We start from the raw sequence: 20436 nt of genomic DNA, 5'->3' as shown, positions 1-20436 counted from the left end.
TAGCTATATGCTAAACTCATATGTTTGTTCTTTTTTCCTCTTTGGCCTGCAACTTCTACGACCTTTCCCAAAAAGAAAAGAAAAAAATCTCTTCAGCAAATATTAAGCGCCGATTTTTACTGTAATGTTGAATTTGTAGTTATATATTTACTTAACGTGTGTTTCACGATTAAGCGAAATTCTGGTCTTTACATAATTGGATGTATAATTTTGCTGCGCACTAATTTAGGAGATTATTGGCTTTTGCTCTTTTATTCACCGTTTTTTTTTGGTGAAGAGTAAAATACAGAACATTATACAGTAAAGTGTTTTATAAAGTGAAATTGTAATAAATATAATTCAGTGTGTACCGATGGTAGAGGCCATTTCAGATTTACTGTCAAGTATATCTTTATATGCCCTTTTTTATCTCTTGCTGACACTTTTGCTGAAGGATGAAGGTAAATGTGGTATTTCTGCTTTTCCCATTGAAAAAACATCTGAATACCCATTCCAGCACTGACTGCTGATTTTAGGAATATGACAGAATGAGGACATACAGTGAGATCTAACTCCTCTAATTTAGATCATTTTGAATATTTCTACTATATCAGAGTAAAATAACAAAACTGAACCGATGATTTATGGTTTACCTTAACCTTTAATAGCTGGTACACAAATACTCAGAAATGTAGAACTTAAAATGTCCTCTTAAAATATATCACAAGATGCAAGCATGATGCTGAATAGCCTAAAATATTTTTAAAATGTGCTAAAAAAAGAGAGAGATGTAATTTTGCTGATTTTGTGTGAATTTGGTTAATAAACTGCAAAATAAATGAGAAAACAGGGCCTTTTTAAAATGTGATATAAATGTGCATCATAGAAATGTTGTAACCTCTACTAATCTAAACAGAATCACGTAACGACGAAGAAATAATAACTGAGTGTTAATTGTTTGGGCTCAGGTTGATGTAAGAAGGGCGTGGGTGGAGGGACGGCTTGTGTTGTGTATCGAGGCTCAGCACTGGATGCGAGCCCAGCCTACAGCGTGTTTCCTCACAACAAGTCAGCTCTCAGAGGCCAACTGGTTTCCTGACTTTGTATAGGAACACAATCAAGCCCACGGGGCGAGGAGCAGGGGGGTGGACCGACGTATTCTCACTAAAAATAGTGAAGCTGCTTTTTTAGTGTGTTTCTGCACACACTTAACCCAAGTGCTTAATACATGTACACACATATTGAAGACAAAGAAGAGTCCAGTCGCTCAATGAGAGGTGAGACATTTCAACACAAGCAAGAAGGTATTCGTGCAAACCCTTAAACAACGAAAAACAATCTGTTTATCGCACTGTGATCGGTGTGCGACTGTATTTCAGTGGAGGCCTAATTTTATAGCTTGCAGATTCAGTCTGAACCTTTATCCTGCACTGTACATCAGCAGCAAAGTGATTTTCTGATCAAGACACTGGGAATCGTTTCCTGTTTCTCTTCTCCTAAAATATACACATTTGCTTCTTTTTCTTTGTTTTGCATGACTTTAAATGTTTAAATATTTTTGTATTTTCAAAAAAAAAAATTGAAGACAATTTCAAATTTTGCATATTAGCTGAATATGAGAAAATAATAATTTGTTGCTGCCCTCCATAAATTTGTGCACAAATAGGCAAACTTTAATGCTTATAAAAACTGAGAAACTCTGAATAAAGCAGCCTATGACTGTTATTATCGTAATGGTTCTGACCAGTGAAATTAAGGATTATAATCTGCTCTATAAACTGAGATAAAGATAAGTCGGGTTTTAAGGTTCTGTTCTTAGTAAGTAAATTTATCCTTTAAGATACAACTCATGAGCTGCTTCACATCAATTAAAACCAACAAAACAAAAAAACATACCATCAGAAGTAAAATGACACCAGGATAAATGTAAAAAATGGAATTACAATAAAATGCTACCCAGTTAATATTCTTATAACTGGACAGGTACTGGACTTACACAATTTAATGGACGTTTACATTTTACTCAAATCTCCTTCCTAAAGGATATGTTTCTCATTTTGAGACGAAGCTCCTTGCCACAGGATGTAGTTCTACAGTTTATGGAAATGGTTTAGGGAGAAACTCCCCCAGTATAGATTAGATAAGGGGAAGTGACTCTTCTCTACCAGAAGCTAGCAGCTAAATTATGCTTGAGTTTGGAAGATGTGAAAAAAATGACATGTATTATGTTCTGTTTGTCTCTTTAGTAACACTCGCTGCCTATGAAATGTTAACTGTGTTGCTGAATGATCATTAATTTATTCAGCGTTTTCCATTTAAAAAAATGAAAAACATTAAAAAAAACATTTAAAAAAAAGAAGACGTGCATACGTAGATAATAGAACTGATCTGCATCACATTCAGTGATCATTTTCTGATGTTCCCTTTTACAAATATCATTCATTACATCAAATTCATGTATCAATTCCATCAGTTTGCCAAACCATTTTAAAGGAATAAAAATAAATTGCTTATAAATCCGAAGCAGATGAGATAACCATTCAAAAAGAAAAAAAGAAAAAAGTCATTGAGGCTCTAAACCTTTTATATACCTACATGTCACAGCCATCTTCACTGCTAAAGATAACTTTGTGCAGATGTACCAAACAAAATATGTCTTATTTATTATATGTCTCTTCGGCTGATTTTAAAAGAACACTTGATGTTGTTTGGAGGTGCACTCATAGACCTTTGTGCATGGAGGCTTTACATAATTGAGGGCTGAGCCATTTATGGTTGAAAAGAGATGTTTAGTTTTATTCTTTGTGGATTGCTTTCATACATTTGAGTATGTTTTTTCTGAGCTGAAGAAAAATGTGAAAATCAGTCTGCTCTTCTGGACTGGATGAGTGCCGCCTGCTTTTATTGATGAATGTATTTGTCAAAAAATGTTTCCTTTCAACTAAATCAGTAGTTTCAAAGTGGTCTTTTCTGTGTAGCATGATTTGTTTTTTATTATGTCTTTGGTTCCACTCCTTGGGCTACTGTCATTTTTGATAAGCATATAGTACAATATATGAATCCAAATTATTAGATCTTGCAAATGCAACATCCTGTCTAGTGATCTTCTCAGTTTAATCATATCATATCATATCATATCTATTTTATATTTCACATGTTAACAAATGTACCCTTATTTAAGCTATCTCCTGTGATATTTCAACACATTATTTAACCTCACAATCTGTCCTGATGGGGGTCCTGCATTACCATCAATAAAGTGTCTTGTTAAATTACCCTTCATTGTATCCACAAGATAATCCACACAGTTCAGGACCATTAAATCAGATTTTTCCGCCCTCTCTTTCAAACCACAAACACCTGACAGAAGCAGAGCCTGTATAGTTCAGAGGCTCTGGATAAGCCTCATGTTTTATTTGCGAAAAGCGGCCCCATTGTCCCATAAGTCACCTCGCACAGCACTCTTCTGCTTCACGCCACACTGAGCCTGTCCTAGTGCGTTAGCGTCACCCGCTGCTAAAGCACTTAGCTTGTGTTCTCCGTGTCCTCTGTGGTACAGCCAAACATCCATTTTGAGGTCCTAGGAAACTTTGAAGCTTTTTCTCCCACTCACTAAGCGAGGGAGGCGCGGGATACATTTGTGACGTTTCATGAATACTTTGTCCAATAAATAACTCCTTTCATGAATACATTAAAACCAATCAAAGGCGTGGATATTGCTAGGCTTTCATTCTAGATCCCATATAAACTGAATTTGCTTTTATTGAAAGAGCTTTATGCCACTAAAATGTGTAGGATGCTCTTCACCAGTGATAGCACCATTTATCCATTTGGTTGCCACATTTTTCTCCTGCCTTTTTTGCTAACACTTGTCAGACATTGTCACACCTGCTGTGAGAGCCAGAGAGGACAAGAGCGGGGTGACAAAGCAGCTTCTTGTGGTGGAAATCAATCAACCCGCATATACTGCACTGTGCAGATACATGCATCAGACATACCCACACTTCTACGTAGATTCATTGGTATAATGTTTTACTTGTTAATTTCCATTTAAAGAGTAAGCAACATTTGTTGAGTAGTGGAAACAGCGGCCTCTGTGGCTGAAAGTGTTAACAACTGGATTTTGGTTCATTTAAATCTGCTGGTCTCAAGTTAAAGTGTTAAAAGGTCGACAGTCTATCAACAACTCATGGAACCAAAAAGAAATCCTTAATTAGCACAAGTAACAGTTAATGCTTTCATATGTCACATCTTTGTTGTTGCAATATTTATAACAAACAATGTGCAAACAAGGTGAATTATTATTATTATTATTATTATTATTGTTATTATTATTATTATTATTATTATTATTATTATTATTATTATTATTATTATTATTATTATTATTATTATTATTATTATTATTATTATTATTATCATATGTATTAATGGTTGAAAGGATAGAACTAGCTACATTAGTTGTTGAATGATTTTTAGCAAAAAACAAACACACATACCCCCCCCCCCCAAAAACAAACAAACAAACAAACAAACAAACAAACAAAACAAAACAAAACCAGGAGTAATGTTTTGAGTTTTCAAGATATTATTTTGTAAGTCAGGGAAATCTCAACCAGCACAGACTTTTAAAGTAGCCTTTTGAGCTACTATGAAGCTGTCACCAAAAATAAGTATTACTCACTTATCCAGATCACACAGACTAGTACTGATGCTCTTTTTGGCTTAATTTTGGTCTTCATGCAAAATAATGCTGTAAAGAGATCCATTTATTCATTAGTTTGCCACTACCTTTGTGAATAGGTTTTTTTTCTTTCTGTTGCTTAATGGTACAGTACTTATAGTTATTCAATTAAAAGTTGATAGGAGCAGATTTGTGATTTGTGGAAGCCAGTTTGTTCCCATACCATATTTAAATACAGTGGCTGGGAAGGACGTCTACGCTCTGACTAATGGCATTTTATCTATGTGGCTAGCGACCATCCAAATACATAGTATGCATAAGTCAAATGAGATGAAAAGTCATAGACATTCATGTGCCATGAAGAGACATTTAAATTTATCCCTGCACGTTTAGACCCTAGATATTAGGGAAGAAGGAAAAAGATAATGCTACCGGGATTTTAATAAAATGTCCTCCTCTTCCTCGCCTCATCTCCTGAACTGAAGTCAGGACTCTAAGACACAAAAATGTTCATAGACATGTTTATTCATTCCCAATATTGTTGCAATTACTTATTTTTCGCAGATTAGACATACAACCCTCCTTTCTCCAGACAGCTGACAATGAGCCAGTTAGACAACAACAACAGCTGGTTACAAGCTAATATTATGCCAGCTAACGTTAGGCTTAAAAGTTGTAAAATCAAACTTTGCCTCTGATAAACAGTTTTTGATTACATTCTCAGATAGTATATGAGAGTTTATTTATTAAGCATTATAGTCCAACAAAGTTACATCCACTTCAAAGAATGTTTCACTAACTGTGGTGAACGCTAACAGCTAACAGCAGCAAAAACAGCAGCGCTTACTGAAAGAAAATCTCAGCAGATCCTCAGCAACTCATTTGTGGTTGTGATTTGATGCTTTATAAATAAATCCGAATTGAATTGAACTGAATTAAAAGGAAAACAAGGGATACAAATCGACTGAAGGGCCAGATGCATTTCTCAACTTCTGTGCCAGATCTTTTGGTAATTCATATTTCTTAAGAACCCGACAGTCAGATCTCCTATAGATATGTTTTCTTTTGGTCTACCATCTCTTCTTTAAAAAAAAAAAAATATTCTAATTGAGAAAAAAGATAATGTTAAAGAATTAAAAGTAGGGATAAAGTTACTGAAATGGACACATATTGTGCGGGTTAGTCTACAGTGAGAGTTTGTAAAGTATTAAAATAATCAATGAAATTTTTGAAAAAATAGGATAATAAGCGTTTTTCCTCTGAGAAATGACATAACACCATCCATCCACCTTCTTCTGCTTTATCCAGGGCCGGGTCACGTCACTACCCACAGCTCGTGACCATAAGTGAGGGTAGAGACGTAGATCGACCAGTAAATTGAGAGCTTCGCTTTTACGCTCAGCTCACCACGATGGACCGGTGCAGCATCCGTATCACTGCGCTGCAGCACCAATCCGTCTGTTAATCTCCGGCTCCCTTCTCCCATCACTCACGAACAAGACCCCGAGATACTTGAACTCCACCCTTTTCCGGCTGAGGACCATGGCCTCAGATTTGGAGGTGCTGATCCTCATTCCCACTGCTTCACACTCTGCTGCGAACTGTTCCAGTTTGTTCCCGTTCCACCCAATTTCACATCATCCATGGAAAGATGAGATTCTGAGCCCACCTATGTGAAAGCCCTCCGCCACTTGGCTGCGCCTAGAAATCCTGTCCATAAAAATTATGAACAGAATCAGTGACAAAGGGCAGCCCTGGCGGAGTCCATCACCCACCGGGAACGAGTCCGACTTATTGCCGGCAATGCAAACCAAGCTCTTGCAACGGTTGTATAGGGTTCCAATGGCCCGTAGCAATGGGCCAGACACCCCATACTCCCGTAGCACCTCCCACAGGACACCCCGAGGGACACGGTTGAATGCCTTCTCCAAGTCCACAAAACACATGTAGGCTGGTTGGGCAAACTCCCATACACCCTCAAGTATCCTTGAGAGGATAAAGAGCTGGTCCAGTGTTCCGCGACCAGGACGAAAACCGCATTGTTCCTCCTGTATCTGAAGTTCAACTAGCGGACGAACTCTCCTTTCCAGCACCCTGGCATAGACTTTCCCAGGGAGGCTGAGGAGTGTGATCCCCCTGTAGTTGGAACACACCCTCCGGTCCCCCTTCTTAAAAATGTGGACCACCACCACAGTCTGCCAGTCCAGGGGTACTGGGGTCTGCCAGGGGTACTGCCCCTGATCGCAACATTGTAGAGGCATGTCAACCAGGACAGCACTACAACGTCCAGAGCCTTCAGGAACTCGGGGCGGACCTCATCCACACCAGGGGCTCTGCCACCAAGGAGTTGTTTAACTGCCTCAGTGACCTCCCCCCCGGAAATTGGCGGGTCATTCCCCTCATCCCCAGACTCTGCTTCCTCCTCGGAAGACATGTCAGTGGGATTAAGGAGGTCCTCGAAGTATTCCTTCCACCGCCTGACAATTTTCTCAGTTGAAGTCAGCAGCGCTCCACCAGCACTATACACAGTGCAGGTAGAGCACCGCTTTCCCCTCTTGAGACGCCTGACGGTTTGCCAGAATCTCTTCGAGGCAGTCTGAAAGTCTTTTTCCATGGCCTCTCTGAACTCCTCCCACACCCGAGTTTTTGCTTCAGCCACTACCCGAGCCGCATTCCACTTGGCCTTTCGGTACCTGTCAGCTTATAAACACATAAGAGTGTCACTTATGGACACTCTTATGTGTTTGTTATGGCCAAACTGTGATTTGCACAGAAGTCCAATAACAAAACACTACTCGGGTTCAGATGAGGGAGGCCATTCCTCCCAATCACGCCCCTCCAGGTCTCGCTGTCGTTACCCACGTGAGCACTGAAGTCTCCCAGCAGGACAACAGAGTCTCCAGGTGGAGCACCTTCCAGCACCCCACCCAGGGACTCTAAGAAGGCTGGGTACTTTGAACTGCCGCTCGGTGCATAAGCACAGATGACAGTCAGGACCCGTTCCCCGACCCTAAGGCGCAGGGAACAAACCCTCTCATCCACCGGGAAGAACCCCAACATACAGGTAGCAAGCCTTCTGCGGGTGGTGGGCCTGCGGGAGGATGAGCACATGTCCCCTTTTCGGGCTGTGACATAACACCCTTAAGACATTATGTCTCAGATGGCAAAGTAAGGCATAACATCAGTCACACTGGTCCACTATGGTGGGTTCAGTTTTTGATAAATGAGACTTTGAGAAGTGAACTCTGTTTAATACCTTAAATTGTATAAGTTACAACCTATTGTGTACCAAAGTGTACTTGAGCATGGCCTTATCCCACCATTAGCAGGAGAAGGTGGAGAAAGATTGAATCTAAAGTCTGCTACATAGTAATTCAGGCGAGTAATTCAGCCAATAAATCAAGTTATGAATATGTGAAAACCTCAGTTGCACAGGGGCAAGACTGCCACTGAATTTAAATTTTTGCAATGAAGATAAAGATTTGTCCTCCATTTATCCAGTTTGCTCACACCATCTTGAGATATACCAAGGGGTAATAGCTCTTTAGCCGTTGCCTTGTTGGTGCAAAAACACTATTTTATGTCTGTCGAACTTTGTCATGTCTGGTATTTTTGTATATTCCAGTAAAAAAATTGTAATAAACTTTCTGTTTTTGTGACAGGCTGCAAAGTGCCTAAAGATACAACTTAAAATTGTCTTTTTGTTAAGTTGTCTGTTATGTGTAGACACAACACTGCTTCATTCCTTGAGTTAGGGCCCATTTTTTCTGATGAATGATTGATGATTGGTCAGTGAAGTGAGCTAAAAAAAGAAATAAAATGTACTGCTCTGCAAATGGTCAGGTACACGGACTCGACTAAAAACTAATGCAAAAGCAGATGTCCAAAAAAAAAAAAAAACCTTTCGGAATGCTTGGTCAGGACCACTTTAAAAAGAAGAAAATAAATCCTGGCTCCTTGTAATCAATATATAAAGACATAGGGGTGGCTCAAGACTGTGGCACAGCTTTGTAGCTATGTGGATACCATGCCATGTTTACTGTTGGGTTTTACAACAGCACCTGTACACACAACTCCACACAACTTTTAGTTTACTGATAAGAACGGAGACATTATTGACTGAAAACTCTCCTGGATGACTCATCACTAAAATCAGTTTTATCGATCAGCCCACAAATCCCCCGAGAGAAAAGAAGAAGCCCACTTCTGCTGTCGCTTCAACAACATCATATTCAGCTTCTGAGAACTTCAGTTCTTAGAATCTCACTTTGGATGAATTTTAGGTTTCATGACAGAAATCAGTGCATGAAGTTTTTTGTTAGTTTGGGTCTCTAATTCTTCACATTAACACATGATAAAGGGGCACAGTGTCGTGTTAATTTTGTTTAGTAGACTCTTGTTCATGTAATAAAAACATTGTTTACAAGAGTATTTATTTATTTATTTATTTATTTTAGAAAGAGGGGCAATACATATTAATGAACATTTTAACAAATGTAAATATGCCAGATTATAGCCTTGGGCTAATTTCCATCTGCAGACCCTCTGGCAGGTTGGTGTTAAACACAAGTTAGTAAAAACATACAGAGACACTATTTACAGGTCATGTGACAAGGACAAAAACAGTGATTGATTATTGTTTAATTGATAGACCTCACTGTCTCTCCAAGGTGCAGCACGTCTTTGTTACACTGATTGTGGACAGTCACCTTATCATTTTCATGAAGTTTCCTTAAGCATTTCCAAAGTTGAAGGTTCGTTTATGCACACAGCCTTTGAAGATTATGCCTATATATATATAAGAAATGACGTACTACTGGCTTCTTGGATGAAATCAAGGTGGAAGAAGTCCCGTCCATCCTCCTGTCTGTCCATCCATCCAATTCAGAGTCGGGGGCCTGGCCCAGCTACCATAGGGTGTGAGGTCGAGTACAGCATGGCGGTGGGTGTTACTAGCCACTGTAGCACTGTGGGGTTAGGTTAATTGATGATTCTAAAGTCCTTTTTAAATTTTTAACCAGTCTTAACGCAATGGTCAACCAGCAAACCACTCAAACAGGAAGTGGGCAGTGATGCTACCAAACAGGAAGTGAGGTCATTTCTCAGCAACCATTTTAATGCATTGACACCAAATTAAATGCAAATTTTTGTTTGTCACAGACACGGTACAAAATGTAGCTTGTGTCAGAGCTCCGGACATAGCCGCGCCATTCCAGGGCTTGGTTTTAGCATGGGTGGTCTAGCCAGGACCCTCAAACGTGTGACTCTCGCTCCAAAAGTGTGTAGTCTTACCACTACAGTATCCAGCTGCCCAAACTTGGTGTATGGACTTCCAAAAGGCCCTACAGCCATGGTTTAAGCATTTTCATATTGAGCTAACATAGCAACCAGGAGCTCTGCTAAGTTGCTTGGTCCCATCATTGCTGTTTGCAGCTATATTTAGTATCTGTTAAAAACATCTATTATAATTCATTGCAGTGGAGGAATGAAAGCAGACAAACACAAGACTTTTTGCATTGCTGGTTTCTTTTTCTTTATTATTTTTAGATGTCAAACCTTTCTTCATCTCTCCAGATGTACAGCACTGACCACTGTGGTAACATCCCTGTGTTCACAGCTTTACTGCAGGGGCCTTTGAATTTGTAAATTACTGAAGAGTCAGCATGAATCACCTTTTAAGAAAAATAAGGTCTCGGTTACATCAGGACTTCGTGGCACAACAAATATGATATTCTATCATTGCTACACACTGTAACCCCAGTTCATTGCCTCCACCACTCTTGGATCTCAGAATTGTTATGTTTTCCAAAACGACAACAAAGTTGGTGCCAGCAGTGACTATGTTTATTGTTTCATACAAAGCAGAAAACAAAACTGTGAGCTAAAAAATGTTCCGAAAGATTTGCCAGATCACGGGACTACTGCGAGACCGTGTGTTACATATTGTTTGCAGCTTTGAAATAAAAAACAATTTTTTTTTTCTTCTTCTGGCAGTCTGTTGGTCTCTGTTTTTCTCACACTCGTTTTTCAGTCTTGCAGAAATGACAGAGCAGAGATGATCATGTTCTTAATCTTATAAGGTATTTCCTATTATGCTGAAACACTCCCACTTTGAGCATTCCTAGCAAGAGGAAGTGCAGAAGAAATAACCCGCCGGGACCATTTAAATAGTAATTTTCTCATGAAGTCAAACTTGCAGATAAAGGGGGGGAAAAGTCCACTGAGATTTTCCTCATCATGGGAAAATGTGAATGAAATTGCTTTTCTGAATCATACTCCAAAATAAAAGTCAGCAAATTGAACACGGCAAACTGCCTGACTACTGCACTTTAGAGGTGGTGCTGTTGTGAAATGCAACGTCACTATGAACTTAGTGAAAAACAAACACTTTCACAACATCCTCCCACAGAATTAAGGCCTTAACTTCCTGTTTGTGTATGGAGTATGGGACATGGAGGGTTATGCTATTTAAACCAAAGGGCAGCAGATTCCCATCTAACAGGGGCTGGTGGAATCTGAAAGTCTGCTGCCAGCTTCTCAAGGGACTGAAAAACGGGTGGGAAAAGTTAAAATAAAGGAACTGAAGTAAAACATATGGAGCCCCCCCCCCCCCCCCCCCCCCAAAGTTCAGCTGGGAAGAGAAGAGCCATGTGGAAATTCATATTTATTTTACTTTTTGGCAAATGTGCAATTAAAAAAAAAAGAAAACAAAACAAAACAGTTTCTTCACCAAGATGGTTACATTGTTTTTTCTGTGTTGGTCCAGATCTCCACTAAAACTCAAAATCATTTGTCTGCCTGTTACTGAATGAAGCATATTAATTTTTATAAATAATCCACTAAAGCTTAATATGTAAATAAAACAATCATGCTGGAAGCAGACAAGTGAATGAAAAGGGTTTCATGAAACAGGCTTCAGGGATGGACCTCCAAGCAGCGGAAAGACACATTAACTAAACTATGTTGTTGCTTCCTTAACCCAATCTCCAATCTGTAAATAAAGTGAATGCGCTCTTATTCAAAGTCTCTCCAGAGACCAAATAAGATGAATGCGTAGCGTGAATGACAGAGAAAATATGACGGAAAAACTGGCTGGGATCTCTTGCTTGATGTTTTATTGTGAGGATTTTCTGTTAAAATCTTTGCTGCATGTAATATTTAACGCTAGTAGGAGGATGGTAGAGGGTAGCTGCAGATAACTATTCCCTCATCACAGGGATTTCCAACACGGGAAGACCTTTAGATAACAATCAGACCCCCACCCTTCACCCTTTTCCTTCACTTGTGGGTACTTTTTGTAGCACCCAAAACAAGCAGACCATCTTGTGCCGCACATTTAGACTGTGTTTGAACTCTTTTTTTTTTTTTTTTTTTTTTTTCTCAGCTGTGAGACATGATAATGTTCTGTTTTTGGGCCGCGCCTCTGGAATGTAAACGACCCGCTGCCCACTCATAAACAGAAGACTTCATAACAGCTGTGTAGCAGTGTTAGGGGGCCTAATGAAATACGGTTAAATCTCAATTTTCACTTGTAAATCTCATCACATTTGCAGTCATTTATTGAACGATAACATTATTATTAGTGATTTCTCACAGGGAATTTCTTTAATAAACTCATTTCCACTTGTTAGACTAGCGGTGTGTGTGATTGTATGGGTTTGTGTAAACATTCTGTAGACTTTAGCCACTGAACTAAAACCGTTTGTGTTTTCTCAACACCCCTTCCCCTCTGTTTTAGTCACTTTCATATGATCCAGATGTTTTGTGAGTTAGCCAAACTAACCAACCTCAAAACACAAACTGAGTTATAATTCTGACAACTTTAAAGCTGACCTGTTCAAAGATGGAAAATCCAAATATGGTTGAACAAATGTAAACCCCTTGCAGCCCATATACTTTTTTCCCCCCACAATGTTACTTATACAGGCTCTAAGAGGCTTTCAGAGCGCTGTGACGACAGTTAAACGGGCCTCTGTCTACCGCCAGTGCAAGCCGAGAGCTGCGGTGTTCTATTTTTGTGGTGTGATGAATGAGTCAACTGTGGAGATGATATGAAAGTTTCCAGCAAATCACTGAGGCTATAACCTGTGATGTGCTGGTTTGTAACCGGCACAAATGGGTGAAATATGTGACGTTGAGCGTGGCAAGGTGCAGAAGCTCAAGCAAGTTTGTGACTCTAAAAAAAAGGAGTGAAATTCAAAACCACATTTCAGGTTTCCTGAAAACAGAGAAAATCTAATGCACTTTTTGACTTCATACCAATATACAAATACACATAATATTATCACAGAATGAAAAGCGACTCATTTTGTAAGACTTTATCCAGAGAGCTTGGATCAATGGATTTTATTTAGCCATCTTAAGTCCAACTTAAGTCCAGACTGAAATCTTGCAACACCCTCTGAGTGGATTGCCATTTATGTTTTTTACTTGTGTTTTTACTTATGGTGCCCAGATGTGCTCATGTTGTCAGTGAACTGAGCAAATAGCTCTTGCTACTAAAGAACATTCTAGCGATCAATGCACATGTATTGGACGGTAAAGAGTAATATGACCTGTTGTTGTAGCTACTGCTAAGAGCACTTCAGACAGATAGCACTGAAGACAGTCCAATGAAGGAGTTTTAAGAACAAAATCAGAAGACATCCTGACACAAAAAAGCTAACGTGCATGAGTCAGGATGTCACCCACACTGGCAGCCAGTCTGAAATGTCTCATTGAGTTGAGGCATTTGGCTACTCTTGGGAAATACACTAATGATTAAGTAGTGGACCACCTAAATATTACACCTGTAGGAGCTGCTCAGCCATGGAAACCCAATCCATAAAACTCCTGGTGCACAGTTTTTCTGCTGATGTTTTATGCCAGAGGACCTTTGGATCTCTGCAGTTATTGGGTTTAATGAATTCATTATGTAACTTTATGTGTTCAGACACTTCATGGCTGAGTTGCTGTGGTTCCTAAATCTTCCCACTCATCCAATAAGACCACTTATCTAAGAGCAAGAAATGTAAAAAAAAACCAAACCCTGACATGTTGCAATGGTGACGTCAGATTATGCTCTTTAGAACACCTCATCCTTTCACAAATGTTTGTAAAGGCAGGCTGCATGGCTAGGTGGCTGGCTTTATACACCTGTGGTAATGGGACAGAAAATGCCTGAATATAAAGATGAAGAGGTGTGACCTAATAGTTGTGTTTCTATAGTATAATTGCAAGCAACATGAATGCATGTGCATACTTCTCTTATGAAAGTATTCTGTCTATGATTCTTCAGTAGTTTGAAACAGCTCTTTTAGTTTGGGAATTGTCAGAGTCTGACGTGCGTTCTACTGAAAAGGAAAAACTCAGAGCAGCTCAGTTAAACAAATGCAGAAATAAACCATACTTTTGGTCAACCTAGTTGTAAATTCTAAACTGTGAACTATGAATATGAATTTGTTCCTTTTAAACAATATGAACTAAACTTGTCCTTGCAAAACTTGAACTTGTACAACACTGGCTAAATAGGGATGAAAAATCTTGAAAGCTCTTGGATAGCGTCACATTCATGTCACTTTTATAGATCAATAATAATAATACTAATAATAATAATACGTCTGGCAATCTCTGGAGTCTTCATTTTCTATAAAATTTGTAGGTTAAAAATAATTTTAACCTATCCAACATCCAACTGAAAATTGTTCACCTGTGAGAAACACTGCTAGCAAAGATTGATTTTTTTCTATTCAGCAGGCAGCAGGCAACTCCATTTATTATAAAGCTGTTGCCATTTCTCACCAGTCCGTTTCATAAATAGACTCACTTGGATTGCCTAACCTGATATATTAATGTTCATTCATGTAGATTTGCCATTTTTGTAGCACCAACTGCAACTGATTTACTACTAAGTTCAACTGCTGCTAACGTGCTGGTCATCAGCCCTATCAGCCTCATTTCCTGCCTTTTCCCATGACTAACCTGGTTCTCTCTCTTGTTCCACTGCCTTGGATTACAGCTGGTGATGCTAGTCCTTGTTGTTCTCCATGACTTAGAGGGACAAAACCTGCAGCAGGTGGACAACTGCCGTGGTGAGCTCAGCAAGACTGCAGAGTAGAAACTACGAAGTGCAGTCTGTGGAGTTGGAGTCCATCTGTAGCAGGAAAGACTGCCTGGAGAGGCAGCTGGTTATACTATCAGTGACAGTTTTCACAAAGTGTTTGCAAATGAACTACTTGGAGAGAAAGACCTTATATAAGGTAATTACTCTGTGTGCCTTTTTTGGGATGACAGAACATTTAACCCCCACTAAAACCTCCAGATCTGTGAGAAACACTTTTAGCAAACATTGTACTCTTTCCTAGATGCCAGCAGGGGTGATTGTTTACATGTCTATGAGAAAATTATCCTGATTTATTACATCAGAAAACATTTTCCTAGTTTTAAGTTTTAATTTCTTTTAAAAATTGTATTGTGTATGTATGAAGTGTCTTCATTCCTCGGTCAGATCCACTTTCCAGACAGCAAGATGGTGACAGCCAAAAAGCCCAGTGAAGGCTACATGTAGCCACTGGCGGTTAGTTAATTTCAGTTTTCCATCTGTTATAAAGTGTGTGATTTCTACCAATGTTTAATTTGCAAATGTCAGCATGCTATCAATCTATGCAAAAGTACTCGTCACTGTTAACATGCTAGCAAGATGCTGCTGCCAAGATGATCTCACAGTGTCTTAGCTGTTCAGTCAGATCTACTCCTCAATGCATTTTGAGATAAGTGGGGCCAAGCATAGATATGCCTGAGAGTTGTATTTCAGAGGTTTTCAGAATCAGACGCTCAGCAGTTAGAAAGTTAAAAAGGAAGTATCTCAAAAAACCCCAACATCATATGTTCTTTAACCATGTTTGCACATACTTCTTACTTCTTCTTTGTTGCCACATTTACTGTGTCCTCAGCCCAGGCTTGAGTACGGTGCAAGTCCTTTGGTAGCGATGGTGGGTAAATCTCAAAGAGCATCAATCACTGGACTCCAGTCCAAACACATGTTCAACGCACATTCTCCTGTTCCTTCTCCGTGCCACAGATCTCAGGCATGGCTCTCATCTAATGGACAATAACAAGGCAGTTAAGAGCAGCAGGACCGAGTTCAGTCCCACTCAGAGACACTAAATCAATCTGTCCCAAATAAACACCAGGCTTTTACGCCATTTGCTCATCCTGAAGCCTGAGCTTGGAAAGTAACATCTCTAATTTATTACAATCCAGCTACAAACGGATGAAGACTTTATGTTACCTAGAAGTAAGACTGTGCTGTCAGTGCACTCGTGAGTTGAAATATCTTTGCTCTTCCCCACATTTCTCCTGGTTATCATTTTTCTTTTCCGTGAAATCTAAACATGCCTTCCTGGAATTAGGAGAAGCTATTTTTAGGGATTCAGCATATTTCAGACAAAAAGGGAAATGTTTAAATTCAGACTTTTAAAAAAATCGTTTTTTGCACAAATTTTTGCACTTCTTAAAAACCGACTAATTTTGTAATTTTCTGATTAAGTTCAAACGTCTTCCAAGGTTCAGACACATTACAGGATAAAATGAACCCCTTTTCTTTTAAATGTGCTAGCTCATTTATTATATTAAGCTTAATTAATTACAGTTTAGCTGATATAGGTTTAGTGCAAAGAGAGTGAGAGCTGACAGTTTGGGGAGACTGAGTAGCAGGGCAATCGAGCCTATGTTATGAATTATAAAGATGTGGTATTAAAAAAAATCATTTCACTGTGGTTCAGTACTAGCAGTGAACTAAACGTGTTCACTCTGGACAAGAAAACAAGGAAATTACTTTTTAATGGCATTTAATTAGTCTTATGCACAAAAAAGGCACGCGCCAGTCAAAAAATCCTTGTGAGGAAACATCTGCTTTATGTGCACAAATGTGTTCCGGCAAGCACGGGGATATGTGGCCGTGCACAAATACTTTGGTTTCTAGGTTTAATGGGACAGACGTGGCAAGCACTTCTTGACTTTTTTATATTTCCTTTTGGAAAATTTGACAAGAAAAATCTATGTTAATAATTTTGTTAAAATTTCCATTCATAGTATCTATAAAATGAAAAAGGTTTTTTATAGGCAGTAACGGTGAGGCACATGTGTACACAGATTTATGACAAGTGTAATCACACAGAGACCTTTCAGAGGAGGAAACGTCCCCAAATTTCATCAGACAGAGTTTGAGTTTTGTTGAAGACGGTTACTGTAAGAACTATGCTTTTAACATATGACAGTCCCTTTTTCAGAATTTTCCATCTCTTCCGTGTTAGAGATGATGTAAACATAGACATCTACTATGCTCTAAAACATAATTTGTCACATGCAGTATATGTTTACAGTCTAGAGACTGGTTGTCACACATAAAGGTTAAGTTCTTGCTTAGTTGGTTTCTTCTAAATGGAGCTTTTTCTTTTCAAATAGCTTTAAATTGTCTCACATTAGGTGTGAAACGTCACAAACAATCAAAACCAAAAAGGAAAAATCAGGTTGCAGTTTGGGGCTGGAGTCACTCAGCAGAAGTAAGAGTGCAGAATCAGTGAGCAGAACTAATTTCATCAAATATTAAACTTGGTTTAGCGACTCGGCTGAGCATTGCAGAATTCCAGAGAGAGTTCTCCCCCAAGGCTGACTGCATGAGGAAAGCTGAAGGATCATGGGACATTTCATACAGGAAGGACTGAGGGTTGCCATTTTGAGAAGTAATTAATACAAAACATACATATATATATATATAAATTCTGTTTGGTATATTTATTGGCAATATTTAGTGACGAGGCAATAAAAAATAACAAGAAAAATGCTGAAAATTCTTGAATCAAATCCAGCTAAAAACATTTGAGTAAAAACATCATATCGTGGACATTATTTCATTTTTTGGCTTTGATTGATTGATAGAAATATTTTATGTCTTACTTTATTCATTTTTGGTCAACATTCTGGATCAGTTCCAAGAACACCTAAAACATATATGGATATATGATGAACTTTTAAGCACTAAGGTAGTTTGGCTTCGTTGATGCAAAGTTGTTAAAGTTATCTAAAAAACAGCTGTCTGAACATCCAACTCAATCCTAGAAAGTGCCGTTTGTTACAAGCTATTAGTCATCTTTCTGGCTGTTCTTGCACTAAGCAACTGCATGAATTTTATTTGGAGAAAGTGGCGATTCTGTTCTTCCGGTGAACATTTTAGGCTCAGAGCAGGTGATGTGTAGAAAAGTGGGCGGGTGGGTGGGTGGGGGGCTTTAATGGCTGAACAGAATCAGAGAAAATGTTTTTGGAGGTAAGATAAAGTGCATTACCCACGGGCAACCAATAGGTTGGCACTATCCCATCGCTTTCCATCACCCCCACTCAGCTCCGCCAGCTGAGGCATACTTAGCACCATTCATAATGCATACTCACCCTCCTCCCCACAACCCGGCCTGTCATGGCTCGTTCCCTTCGACAACTCAGCCCAGCTCTACTTTTGCCCCTAAGAGGATGCAAACAGTTGCATAATTTAGATGCTACCCGCTGTTTTCAGGGCTCATCTCTTATCAAAAATGTAACACACAGAGTTTCTGGGGGACTTTTATCTAAAGGGGGCAATGGAAGATGCTCTAGTTGAGACAATGGCCTGAGACATCAGCTAAAACTTCCCAAACTTTTTTTGTGCAACTTTTCCGAACTGTGATGATGTCATGTTTTGCTGCCTACATGTGTGCAGCTCATAAAGCCTGAAGGACGAGGAACAGAGACATACGCTGCACCTTGAAAACAAAAGCAGTGTAGATTAATTTGAATGACCAACAACAGAATTATATTTAAGACTAAGCTTGCACAGACTTATCTGTTGTACTTTATTAAAAAGCGAAGGTTTTTTGCTGCATTTGTGGTTTTCTGTACAATCTGAAATCATTACTTGACATAGTGAGTGCCATAAATTGTTGGAAAATACAATACCTCAGTTGATTTTTAAACAAACAATCAATATAAAAGCCATGGCAAGAACTTTACTGGTGTCCAAATCCACAATCTGGTTCATTCATATAAAGCATAAATGCACCAGCCAGTGCAGCAAAACTAAAAGGCTACAAAGACCACAGAAGACAACTGAAGTGTATGATGACAGAATTGCCAGTGGAGCCGAGTCACTAGTGTTTATTGATGATGTGACCTCTGATACAAGCACCAGGATGAATTGTGAAGTGTAAAGGGTTACACTCTCTGCTCAGATTCAGCCAGATCCTTCAAAACTGATCTAACAGAGCTTCACAGAGCAAACGGATAGTGACCCAAAGCAAACTGCAAAAGCAAACCAAGAGTTTCACAAAGCCAAAAATTAGGACATTTTTCAATGGCCAAGTCAGGGACCTGATCTCATCACAACAGAGCTTGCTTTTCAGGCACTGAGGACAAAACTGGAAGCAGAGAGACCCACAAACAAGCAACAACTGAAGGTGGCAGCAACACCAAGCAGAGCATCTCAAGGCAGGCAATGCAGGATGTGGTGATGTCCATGCCATTTTATATTAATAGTCACTATGGTGGGGGACAGTGGATGAAGCAAAACTACAAAAAAAATCATCTTTGTCCAATAAATTGTGGACCTATGTAGAGTAATATTGTACACATGACATATTTTTAAATGACTAAGCATGAAACACTGTCTCATCATGAACGGGGGAATCAAAGTATACCACATTAAATAAATGAGAGTATTGTTTCAATGTATTTGATAAAGAGAAACAAAAGGGCCCATTGAGGAAACTCACACAGCCGGTGTGGCCATCTGCAGCCAGGGAAGGTCAAGGTGAGTGAGGCCACAAGGAGAGAAAGACAGAGGAATATTTAAGACAGGAGGAGAACACCTGCTGAATTTATCTGTCTTCATTCTGTTAAAGAAAAGATATGCTTGTGTGGGATGTGTAGATGGAAGTTTTCTTTGGTTTCACTTCATCGTCACTGTGGAATTCTAATAAAGGTTAAAATACAAAAAGCCATTTTATTCCATAAAAATCTTTTTATTTATCTATTAAATCAGAAACAGTGTTAATGCCACTAATATACGAGTGCCCTTCATTTACAAATGATTTTAAATCCAAGGACCCTCAGTAACGACCTCAGTAACTAGCTGGTGGCTGTAGCAGCTTTCATAAACAGATTGAGGATAGCAGAGTTGGTCTGATCCATGATCGGAACAACTGCGAATCACAAGCTTGACATTGTTACAAAGAACAAACTTGAAGCATTTAATGCACAAATTTTAAAGGTCTGATGTGAGGGGGGAAATAGCTTTAATGGGCAATGTGAACAATCAGGCAGATGGAAGTAAATACACATTTTCTCATGTACCTGGGTCTACTTTCTATAGGGAGAAGAGGACAGAAAGCAGGATGAGTTATACATCATGTTGGGCTTGTGATATGAAGTGAACCAGGAGTGATCATGGTGCTTTTATTCTCTCTCAGCACACATGCATTGCTGTAGATTTGCACGCAAGTGTAGCATGTAAGCTATATTGTTTTAGTGGTTAATCAGAATCTAACCAAGAAGAAACACAATGGAAGACCCCTCCGCTGCCCAGCGCTCGGAGCTACTCACATTCTTTTGAGGTTTAGCTTAGTTTGGGTCTGTCAGTTTCTAAAAGCTGAAAAGCAGCCAGGCAATGCATCAAGTAGAGTTTACATAAAATCCGGTGAAAGTGTATCCTGGTCTTGATCATACTCAGGATATACTCTTTACATGAGAAAGCAGGTTTCAGATCATCT

Source organism: Astatotilapia calliptera, chromosome 1, assembly GCF_964374335.1.
Source record: "Astatotilapia calliptera chromosome 1, fAstCal68.1, whole genome shotgun sequence".
NCBI classification, from domain to species: domain Eukaryota; kingdom Metazoa; phylum Chordata; class Actinopteri; order Cichliformes; family Cichlidae; genus Astatotilapia; species Astatotilapia calliptera.
This window is presented reverse-complemented; position numbering follows the sequence as displayed.